This window comes from Cebus imitator, unplaced genomic scaffold (genome assembly GCF_001604975.1).
Source record: "Cebus imitator isolate Cc_AM_T3 unplaced genomic scaffold, Cebus_imitator-1.0 Scaffold226, whole genome shotgun sequence".
Taxonomy (NCBI): Eukaryota; Metazoa; Chordata; class Mammalia; order Primates; family Cebidae; genus Cebus; species Cebus imitator.
This window is the reverse complement of record NW_016107541.1, coordinates 3,084,385-3,096,871: the sequence shown is the minus strand read 5'-3', so window position 1 is coordinate 3,096,871 and position 12,487 is coordinate 3,084,385. Positions and strand designations below refer to the sequence as shown.

At 44.3% G+C, this 12,487-nt stretch overlaps 1 protein-coding gene across 2 annotated transcripts in view; it reads right to left on the bottom strand.

The window, feature by feature from the left end:
- ANKRD33B (ankyrin repeat domain 33B) overlaps positions 1-12,487 on the bottom strand; it is a 107,366-nt gene that overhangs the window by 71,184 nt on the left and 23,695 nt on the right. The window lies entirely within an intron of this gene.

Sequence of the window (12,487 nt, the reverse complement as noted above, 5' to 3'; positions counted from 1 at the left end):
ACGTAAAGTGTGAGCACGCTATGCTGACGCTCCGGGATGGGCAGTGATGGTGTGACCTCTATACCCAGGTGCCCAGGCTGCTCAGTCACCCCTCAGGAACACAGGACACAGAGCTCAGCTTGTGTTCTTGTTCATTTTTATTTGATTGGCTTTCTCTCAGTGGGGAAATGCACCTTCCTTCTTGCCCCGCCCAGTCTCTGCTATACACAAATCCAAACAAATTCTTCCCTAGTCCTGGCCTCCATGCCTATAGCACTTCCTCACGTGCCCCCTAACTGGTCTTGTTCTCATCTGCACCAGCTCCAGGTGCTCCACCCGAGAATCATCTCTGGCCCCACAGGGAGACATGGCAGCTCCTTGTCATACACAGGCTGAGGTGGAGTGACCAAAAGGAGAAGAGCAGATCTCGAGATATTGTGGCTTGTACTTTGTCTTACAGATTTAGGCATATATAGGTGTGGTCACACTTAAAATGTGTGATGAAACCAGCACATCCATGGAGAGCGTGCCCAGCAGGGAGGAGCGCTGCACAGCCTTCAGCTGGCTGTAGTCAGCACCCATGAGCACTTACTTATTCATCATCCAGCAGGCTTACTGGCCCCCGGCTGGGTGCTGAAAATACAAAGATCCGTTGAAATGTGAGTCCCTCCGCTCAGGACATTCAGTCTGGGGAAGGAGGTGGAGACGTAAACAATGACAATGCCAGCCTCTGCCCAGGGGACAGTGAGAGCACAGACGACTGGCGGCTGGCCCAGGCTGGGAGGAGCTGGCACCCAGCCAGGCTGAGCCTCTTAGCCAAACAACAGCAGGAGGTCCACAGTGCCAGAGAGGATGGGGACCGTGTCCCAAGCGGGAGGCAAGCGTGTGCAAAGGCGTGGAGCTGACAAGTGGGGAATTCTGGGTCATGACGGGTTCCCACAGAGCGCTGAGCAGGCTGAAGGGCATCCAAAGCTGGTGGGAACCACGCAGGGTCTTAGAAAGCATCGTGACCAGATTTTCCTGCTAAATATCTGGCTCTCAGGTGGGAGCTGGTGTGGGAGGAGAGAGCCTTGACATTTCCTTCTATTTTCGAAACATTCTTTAAATATATAAATGCCCCCTCACCCTATTCTTTTAAAACTGAGTTGGCAACCCACTTGTGATTGAAGATGTAACTGAAACTGACATCTGTCTGTCTGACTCATAGCTGTCAAAGCGGTGGCTTCCACATGACATTCTGGGCTTTGGGACATCTATTTCGCAGGTGTTCATTGATGTCTTCTAACTTGATTTTTTTTATGTACAAAACTTAAATAGTAACCTTTTCCAAAAGCGAAAGGGCTCGACATTGTTAGTCACAGAAAAATGCAAATTAAACGCTCAATGAGATACCACCATACACCCACCAGAATGGCTAAAATTAAAAAGACTGACAATACCAAATGTTGGCAAGGGTGTGGAACTCTCATGTTCCCAGCAGGTGGGAGTGTAAAATGGAAGAACCACATTGGGAAACTGGTGGTTTCTATTAAAGTTTAACACATGTCTACCTTATAACACAGCAATTCCATTCACAGACACACTCTCAAAATACATTAAAGTCTATATCCACATGAAGATGTGTACAAGAATGTTCAGGACAGCTTTATCTGTAACATCCAAAAATTGCAAACAACCCAAATATTCACCAAGAGACTAGCTAAGCAAAGTCTGCTATAATCAACCCTGGGATACTACAGAGCAACAAAAGGAGAACAAAACCCTGATAATCACAGCAACACCAGTGAAACTCACGCATATGACACTGAACAAAAGATCCCAAACACCAAAAAGTGCATGCTGTTTGATTCCATTTAATGAAATCCAAGGACAGGCAAGATTAATACTGTAAGTGAAGAGGGTTATTAGAAAGTGGCACAGAGAACTTTCTGGAGTAATGGAATGATATCTTAATCTGAGTGATATTTACATGTGCATGTTCATTTGTGAAAATTCATTGAACTATACCCTTAAGAGTTAGTTGTACCTTTCACTGTATGCAATCTCTCAATGAAGTAATGACAGCAGAAAAAGCAACTTTGCCACTGCAGTTATACAAATGGTAAATAAGCCTATGAAAAAGTGCTCAACATCATTAGTCACTGAGTCACGAAAAATGCTCATCTAAACCAGAGTAAGAAACCACTTCACCCCTGTGGTGGTGATGAAAATGCACTTCACCCCATTAGGATGGCTACTATTTACAACACACCAATATACAGAAAATAACAAGTGTTTGGTAAGAATGGGAAGACACTGAAACCCTTGTAAATTGCTGGTCAGAGTCTAATGCAGTGCAGCCACTGTGGAAAATGGTTTGGTTGTTCCTCAGAAAGGCAAACATAGAATTGCCATATGATCCAGTAATTCCACTCCTAAGTATATTCCCAAATGAGTTTAAAGCAGAGGCTGAAACAGAGATTTGTACACTCATGTTCATAACAGCATTATTCTCAATAGTGAAAACGGGAATACCCAAATGTCCATCAACAGATAAAAGAATTAGCAAAATGTGGTATATACATATGATGGAACATTATTCAACCTTTAAAGAAAAAGGAAAATGCGGATACATTTATAACATAGATGAACACTGAGAACATTATGCTAAGTGATGTAACCCAGATACAAAAAGACAAATATTCTATGATTCTATTTATGCAAATATCTAGAATAGGCAAATTCATAAAGACAGAAGGTAGGTTAGAGGTTGCCAGGGGCTGAGCGAAAAAGGGAAGGAGGAGGAAGAGGAACTGGGGGGAGAGGGATGATAGAAACACTTTGGAAATAGTGGTAACGTTTGCACAACATTGCAAATGCCACTGAATTGTACACTGGTTACAATGGTTAAAATGAACAGTTTTATGTTACATATATTTCACCACAATTTTTAAACTTAATAACGGAATGTGTCTCAAACTATTGAGTTGTATACTTTAATGGATGAACTGTCAATAAAGCTGTTAAATAGGGAAAGAAAAAAAAAGCAACCTAGAGGTACACACAACATGGCTAAATCCCAAAACCTTTATGTTGAGTGAAAGGATCCAGGCACAGTGGAGCACACACTGTGTGATTCCCCTGAAGTTTCAGTACTGGCTCAACTAATCCATGGTGACAGAAATATGAACAGGTCTTTGCCTCTCATGGGACAGGGACTGAGTAGAAAGGGGCAAGGGGAAATTTACTGTGGTGATAGAAATGCTCTATGTCTTGAGTCGGGGGATGACTGCACAGGTGCATATATTTGTCAAAATCAAAGAGCTGGTTGTTTAGAATTTGTGTGCTTTATCACATGTCAATTATACCTCAACAAAGTATTTTTTCTTTTCCTTTTCTTTAAGACAGGATTTCTCCATGTTGCTCGGGCTGCTCTCAAACTTCTGGACTCAAGCGATTCACCCACTTCAGGCTCCCAAAGTGTTGGGATTATGGGCATGAGCCACCACATCTGGCTAACCGAGTATCATTAACACAAAATATGACGGGCCAGGTGTAGTGGCTCATGCCTGTAATCCCAGAACTTTGGGAGGCTGAGGTGGGAGGATTGCTAGAGCCCAGGAGTTCCAAGACTAGTCTGTGCAACATAGTAAGACTGTCTCTAAACATCTTTAAATTTTTTTAATTGAAAAAAAAAAAAAAAAAACCGTGGCCAGATGCAGTGGCTCATGGCTGTAATCCCACCACTTTGGGAGGCTGAGGCGGGTGGATCACTTGGGGTCAGGTGTTCAAGACCAGACTGGCCAACATGGTGAAACCCCATCTCTACTAAAAATACAAAAATTAGCCAGGTGTGGCAATGCACACCTATAATCCCAGCTACTTGGGAGGCTGAGGCAAAAGAATTGCTTGAACCTGAAGACAGGCAGAGGTTGCAGTGAGCCAATATTGTGCCATTGTGCTTCAGCCTGGGCAACAGAGCAAGACTCCACCTCAAAACAAAACAAAACACTGTAAAATATGGTGAAAATGCAACAACGCACTGAGAGTGCCAGCAGGGGCAGGCTAGAAGTCAGAAAGCACTCAGAAGCCTCCTAGGAGTCACCAGGTAGAGATGAAGCCACTAAATGGGGTGGCTGCATCCAGGTGCTGAGAGGAGAAAGTAAACTTAGAAGAGATGGAGGCTGGAGAAGAGACACCTTCTTCTCCATCCAAGACACACCTGGATTGGGGTGGGGGATGGGAGGAAAAAGTAGTAGTGATTGGCTTCTGACTTGGGCCCCTCAAAAGGATATCAAAGTCATATGAAAGAAAAGGAAGACAGCAAGAAGTCTAGTACTGGTAAACAAGTCAAGATCCAGAAATCCAAAACAAAAAAGAAAAATCACATGCATATACAAGATATAATCAACTTGCATTAGCAGTTCATATTAGAACGCATAATTAGATTGTGCTGTTGTCTGAGAGACTGTTATGATTTCAGTTCTTTTGCATTTGCTGAGGAGTGTTTTACTCCTGATTATGTGATCAATTTTAGAGTAAGTGCCATGTGGTGATGAGAAAAACATATATTCTGTAGTTTTGGGGTGGTGCATTCTGTAGATATCAGGTCTGCTTGATCCAGAGCTGGGTTCAGGTCCTAAATATTTGTTAATTTTCTGTCTTGATGATCTAATATTGTCAGTGGGGTGTTAAAGTCTCCCACTCTTATTGTGTGGGAGTCTGTCTCTTTGTAGGTCTCTAAGAACTTGCTTTATGAATCTGGGTGTTATGTGTTGGGTGCCTATGTATTTAGGATAGTTAGGTCTTCTTATTGAATTGAATCCTTTACCATTATGCAATGCCCTTCTTTGTCTTTTTTTATCTTTGTTGGTTTAAAGCCTGTTTTGTCAAAAACTAGAATTGCAGCCCCTGCTTTTTTCTGTTTTTCATTTGCTTGGTAAATTTTCCACCATCCCTTTATTTTCAGCCTATGTGCATCTGTGCATGTGAGGTGGGTCTCTTGAAGAAAGCATACTGATGGGTCTTGACTCTTTATCCAGCTTGCCTTCTGTGTCTTTTAATTGGGGCATTTAGCCCACCTACATTTAAGGTTAATATTGCTATGTGGGATTTTGATCCTGTCATCATGATGCTAGCTGGTTATTTGCAGACTTGTTTATGTTGTTGCTTCATAGTGTCACTTGTCTGTGTACTTCAGTGTGTTTCTGTAGTGGCTGGTAATGGTTTTTCCTTTCCATAAGAGCTACCTTCAGGAGCTCTTGCAGTCCAGGCCTGATGGGGACAAATTCCCTCAACATTTGCTTGTCTGAAAAGGATCTTATTTCTCCCTCACTTATGAATACTTAGTGGATACTTGGGTGGATATGAAACTGAGTTGGAATTTTTTCTCTTTGGGAATGTTAAATATTATCTCCCAATCTCTTCTGGCTTGTGGGGTTTCTGCTTAGAGATCCACTTTTAGTCTAATGGACTTCCCTTTGTAGATAACCTTGCCTTTCTCTCTGGCTGCCCTTAACGTTTTTGCCTTCATTTCAACCTGGGAGAATCTGATAATGATGTGTCTGGGGGTTGACTGTCTCATGGGACATCTTACTGGGTCTCTCTGCATTTCCTGAATTTGAACGCTGGTCTGTCTTGCTAGGCTGGGGAAGTTCTCACAGATGGTTTCCTGAAGAATGTTTTCCAAATTGGTTCCATGCTTCCCATGTCTTTCAGGTACCCCAATCAGTTATAGGTTCAATCTCTTTACATAATCGTATATACCATGGATACTATGCAGCCATAAAAAGGAACAAGATTATGTCCTTTTCAGGAACATGGATGGTGCTGGAAGTCATTATCCTCAGCAAACTAATGCAGGAACAAAAAACAAACACTCCATGTTCTCACTTATAAGTGGGAGCTGAATGATGACAACACATGGACACACAGCAGGGGATGAATGCACACAGGAGCGTGTCAGGGGCCGGGGAGGGAGAGCATCAGGAAGAATGGCTCGAGAATGCTGGGCTTAATACCTAGGTGATGGGTTGATCTGTGCAGCAAACCACCATGGCCTCGGCACACCACCTATGTAACAAACCTGCACATCCTGCACATGCCTCAGAGCTTAAAAGTTGAACAAATAAAATGAAAGCAAGCATAATTAATTTTAAAGGGTGCTGGCACATAATTAAGTCATGCTGTTGTTTTGGTTTGGCTTAGGTTTTTCTCTGAATTGGAACAATCTGTTCAGCTTATGCCAAAAACTGAGATCCCCCAGGCACAGGCGAAACATGATCTTTTCAAACTTTTCCATGAGTCAGCGAAGGCAGTTTCACTCGAGTCCTGGGACACGTAATTCCAGGAAGCGCTTCGCCTGCCCTGGTACACTCAGCCTTCTCCCTCTCCAGTTTCAAGCCATCACACCTGCTCGTTCACAGAGGAGGCAAAAAATGGATGATGGACAGAGATTTCCAGAGTCATGATCATCCAGATGACGGCCACTAGAAAAGACGGAGAAAATGTCCAGGGCTGCAATGCAGGGATGAGCCCGGGAAGACGGCATCGCGAGCAACGACTGAACCTCTGAAGATTCGTTTCATCTCTTAAGGGGTGTCCAGGCCTCTCCTCTGCACATCAGGCCCCACTCGAGGATTCTGAGCCCTACTCCTTCAGTTACGCAGTAACTGCCTGTAGTAGGTTGAACTGAATCTCCTAGAAAAGATATGTCCACATCCCAACCCCGGTCCCTGTGAATGAGACTCTGTTGGGGAACAGCATCTTTACAGATCATAATTAAGGATGTGAAGATGAGATCATCCAGGAGATGAGACACAGATGTGCAGGGAGGACAGATGAGGACAGAGGCAGGGAATGGAGCAAGGCTGCCACACACCACAGAACCCCTGCTCCAGCAGAGGGAGCAAGGCCCTGCTGTCACCTGGACTTCAGACATCTGGCCCCCAGAATTGTGAGAGACTCCACTTCTGACGTTCAAGCCATCTACTCTGTGGTCATCTGTCACAGCAGCCTTAGGAAAAAACTCCACTGCCTATCTAGCACCACACCACCCATGTCCTGCAAGTCAGTCCTCCACCTGGCCTCCTCCCTCCTCTCCTGCTCAGGATGTCACCCTCGGGGCTGGCCCCCAACAGGCACCTGCCTCTGGCCTGTCTCCCCTCCACCCTCCACACCCACAGGGCACACTCTCTAGAGACAGGGATCCATGTCTGATGTTTTCTTCCTGCTTAAAAACATCCGTTCCTGCAACTCTTGAGTGACTTGCCGTAGGAAAAGCCCAGGACTGGCCCTGCTGGGTTCCACCAATCACCTGGGGAGTGAAATCCCATCTGCTCAGCCCAGCTCCTTCAACTCTATCTGCAGTTCGCCCATCCTCTACCAAGTCCACCACCACTCCTGCTGCCCGTACCTGGAATCACTTTCCCATGCTCCACATGCAGTCACATCATGCTTTCCCCTGAGGCCCCCACATCAGGTTTCCCAATGCAGAATCCCGCCCACGTCGCAGGCAGCTCTGGGTTCCTGTCCTGTATCAGTGACTTCCTTTCCTGTTACCTCATTTTCTGCTGAGGAGTCATTCTCCTTAGGTTCCCATCTTACCCCACCTAACTGGTCAAATACCCTCTGAGGGCTTCAATTTTGAGGCCATGAACCTCTTGTGGCTCCCAGGGCCTTCCAGAACACGTGCCCTTGGTAGCATAGGGATGAGAGCACGCACGAAGGGAACAAGTAGAAAAAAGGATGTTTGTTTTTAAAACGCGTATTTTCTGCAGCAATGGAGATCAATAAACAAATACGTGATATCTTTAAACATCCCCCCCCCCCGAATAAGAAGTAAGAAAAAGCTTTAAATAAGGAATAGATCTGTGACAACGACGAGAATTCCTGCCCCTGGAGAGGGGAGAAAAATCCCTATGAGCCGACAGCTCCCACACGTGTTCACTCCTCATTGTTGAGTCTCTGAGCTTTGCTCTCTGCAGAGACTCCGGAGCAGGTTCTGTCTTGCCACAGGACCACAATTTGGCTCAGAGCCAGCGCAGGCCTTGGGTCTGAAAAAACTGTAGTTCGACAGGCCAAGGGTAGCCTTGTAGCAGAAGAGATGAACTCTCCTCAAATGGGAGAGGTTCATGGGAGGTGAGGGTGAGCTGCTTGGGAGGGGTTGTGTTGGGAGGGGTGGGGGTTTGTGCTGGAATGGGGACCCAGGTGAGCCAGGGTCAGGGGAGTTGAGTCAGGGTGAGAGGGCTGGAGAGTACGTGGGAAATTGAATCAGGGTCTCATGTGAGCCCCCCTACCCGGGAGGTGGTGACTTGGAGCGGGGCTGGAGAGGGGAAGTCTCAGGGCTCTGGAGGTGAGCTAGGGTTGTGGGAGTTGGGCTGGAGTCGTGGTGAGCAGAAGGCTGAGCCAGGGTGGGTCTGGGATGAGCAGGGTCGGGTGTGGACTGAGATGGGGAGGAGGTACACGGGTGCAAGGGACCAAAGGCACCAAACAGTCAATGTCATACAACAAATGTGCAGATGAGCACTGCGCGGAGCTCTCCACACGAAGTCGGTGTCTAAAGGGAAGGAGCGTATTTGCTCACTGCAGATGGGGCAGTGCATTCACTGACGGTGCAGGTTTTGCTTTATTTTGTTTTTTCTTAAAACAGTTAATAGTTAATGCTTTAAAAAAAAAAGTAACACAGAATAAAATACATTATCTGCTATAATAATTTAAAATGTGTTATTGCACAGAAAGAAAAGGTAGTCCTAGCATGCCAGGTGACTTTTCAAATAACAACAGTTGTAGTGTTATGACAATGTAAGTTTTACTTGGTTTCTTCTTTTAGAATCAAATTATAGATAAAGTTGAAATAACTAAGATAATAATTAAGATCCAAGAAAATGTTAGCCTCGTAAGTGGAAGGCTAGTGAAGACAATATGAGGGGTGGATGTGGGGCAGTGGGAAAAGGTTAGGAAGGTCCTTACCTAACAGAGAAGTCAGGAAATACCAGCTGGAATTGATGGAAAAGGAGCTGGGGTTGAAATAAAATATATAAGAGCCGGGTGCAGTGGTTCGTGCCTGTAATCCCAGCACTTTGGGAGACCGAGGCAGGCAGATCACCTGAGGTTGCGAATTCGAGACCAGCCTGACCAGCATGACGAAACCCCGTCTCTACTAAAAATACAAAATTCGCTGGACATGGTGGCGCATGCCTGTAATCCCAGCTACTCAGGAGGGTGAGGCAGGAGAATTGCTTGAAACGGGGAGGTAGAGGTTGCCGTGAGCCAAGAGTGTACCACCGCACTCCAGCCTGGGCAACAAGAGTGAAACTCGATCTCAAAAAAGAAAAAAAAATACACACACACACACACACACACACGAAACTGGAAGACTACATATAAAAATTATGGGTGAATGGGTCTGATCAGAGGGGTGAAAAGGGTGGGTCAGCAAAAATCTCTACCTACCATGGCACAGAATCATCCCCACTGCCTCAAATGGACAAATCAAGACCAGCCAGATGATCAGGTGGCAGTCAGCAGGGAGGGGACCGCCAGAGGAAATGAGGGCAGGAACAGTGGCAAGTGACGGCACTGAGAAGCAGACGGGTAGGGTAGCCAGGAGGCCTGGGGTCTCTCACTTCAAGCTCCTCTGCAGGATTCTGTTTTCTTTTCTTTTCTTTTTTTTTTTTTTTTTGTCACCCAGGCTGGAATGCAGTGGTGCAATCTTGGCTCATTGCAACGTCCACCTCCCAGGTTCATGCGATCCTCATGCTCAGCCTCCCAAGTAGCTGGGATAACAGGCGCCCGCCACCACGCCCAGCTTATTATTTTATTTTATTGTACTTTTTTGTGTTTTTCGTAGAGATGGGGTTTCGCCATGTTGATGAGGCTGGTCTCGAACTCCTGACCTCAGGAGATCCGCCTGCCTTGGCCTCCCAAAGTGCTGGGATTACAGGCATGAGCCACCTCACCCAGCCAGGATTCTATTTTCTATCACATATATGCTCTGTTTAACAAAAATGAGAGACAAGAAAAGTAGAATACTAACAAGAATAAAGTTTTACCACAAATTAGTGAGAAAAAAATAAAGCAGATGGCCCAAAATAAGACCCTGTCTTTAAAGCAGAACATGCATTACAGAAGCAATCTGGGCAATGATGGGTGACTCACCAACACTGCAGGAAAAGTTGATTACTGAGCAGTAAGCACACACACCATAAATCAAAAGATAATACGAAAGGACTAAAATGTTAAGAGCAAACCTAAATCTGTACATACATACATACTTATATCCTAAAATAGTTTACTGATAGAGATAAGAGATTCAAAAGCTAAAAATAATGAATAACATAACAATAAATACGTAAATGTACTTTACTACATAAATACAATATTCCCTTATATAAAAATCATAAGTAAAATTGAAAGAAAAAGAAAAAAGAGCAATCAAGATTAATGACAGTCACAGGATGATTTAAATATCAACAGAAATATTGTATTAAATATCAGCATAAATGCACCAACAGCACAATTTTCAAGGGTAAGAAATGAGTATAAAAAACAAGAAATACAGGTTCATGCCTGTAATCCCAGCATTCCAGGAGGCCGAGGCTGGCAGATCATGAGGTCAGGAGTTCAAGACTAACCTGGTCAATATGGTGAAACCCCCATCTCTACTAAAAATACAGAAAAAATTAGCTGAGTGTGGTGGCAGGCACATGTAATCCCAGCTATTCAGGAGGTTGAGGTAGGCGAATCCCTTGAACCTGGGAGGCAGAGGTTACAGTGAGCCGAGATCGAGACACTGCACTCCAGCCTGGACAACAGAGTGAGACTCTATCTCAAAGGAAAAAAAAAAAAAAAAAAACACTAAAAAAACTTTACATGGCTATTTCTAGAAACTTGGCTTAGAAACAGCATTTTGAAGCAATATAGCAAGAACAGAAACCCTAAAGAAATAGATACATCTGACTACACGAAAATTTAAACCTTCTCAGCAAAACAACAGTGTAATCAAAGTAAAAAGGCAAATGACAGGGACTCTCACTTTCAGCTCTGAGAAACTGGCTTCAATCAGAGGTACTTTTCCTCCGGGAACAACTGAATACTTTTTTTCCCTAAATATCCATTTGGAAGCATCCAGTTTCCAAGACAACCAGGACTTGCCAGCCTGACTATATCCCCGGAAGAAGGCGGAAGTCCTGAGATGAGCATTCCCTAAGGGCATTTCCTGAGTCCTCAGGCTGGGTGCTGAGAAACCAAGCACAGAGCAGTAGTGAAGGGTAAGAAGAATTAAGCAGAGTCTGTTATACTCTCAAAAGATTTGCAGGGATGAGTATCCAACCTTTTGGCTTCCCTGGGCCACAGTGGAGGAATTGTTTTGGGCTACACATAAAACATACTAATATTAACAATGGCTGATAAACTAAAACACACACACACACACAGACACACCTCATAATATTTTAAGGAAGTTTACAGATTTATGTTGGGCTGCATTCAAAACCATCCTGGGCCTCATGCAGCCCGAGGGCCACAGGAATGAGCTTGGATTAAGGAGACAAAAGTGGCATTCATGGTCTGCCCAGGGCATATTTCTATAGGAAGCCAAAAGGGCTCTCCCCTAGAAGACAGGCTAGAGAGACACCAGATCTTATAAAAACTGCAACCCAGCCTGCAATCTTCTGTCCCACTCTGTCTACCAGAAGCAAATTAAATACTCCCTGGACAAGGTAACACAATCTAGTGCTACTTCAATTTTCATACACAAGGTCTAGCATTCCAAAACTGACCAGATGTATCAGGAGACGGGGCCAAGAGAGAAACAGGCAACAGAAAACATCCCCAGAGGATCCAGACATTAGAATTATCAGACTTTAAAATAACTAATATGTAAAAGCAAATAATGACAAATGAAGAAATTTATCAGAGAACTAGAATCAAATAAAAATTTTAGAAAAACAACATAATTGAAATTAAGAATGTAAAAAGCAATTAAATAGTAGATTAGGGTAAAGATATAATTAGTGAATCAAAAGATAAGATTAATCAAAAGTGCCCAGAAAAATTGTTTTAAAATATTTAAAAGACAGGAAGAAAAGCACAAACTATGCAGGCAGCATGGTGTAAATGGTCTGGTGTGCGTGAATTTGGTGTCACAGAATAGGACGAAAAAGGAACTGGAACAAAACAGTATTTGACAAGATAATGGCAGAGAATTTTCCAAAACTGACAACAGATATCCAGCCACATATTCAGGAAATTCTGTAAACCTTGAACAGGATTTTTTTAAATGACAAATTAGAAAAAAAAAGGCAGGGCCGGGCGCGGCGGCTCACACCTGTAATCCCAGCACTTTGGGAGGCCGAGGTGGGTGGATCACGAGGTCAAGAGATCGAGACCATCCTGGTCAACATGGTGAAACTCCGTCTCTACTAAAAAACTACAAAAAATTAGCTGGGCATGGTGGCGCATGCCTGTAATCCCAGCTACTCAGGAGGCTGAGGCAGGAGAATTGCCTGAACCCAGGAGGTGGAGGTTG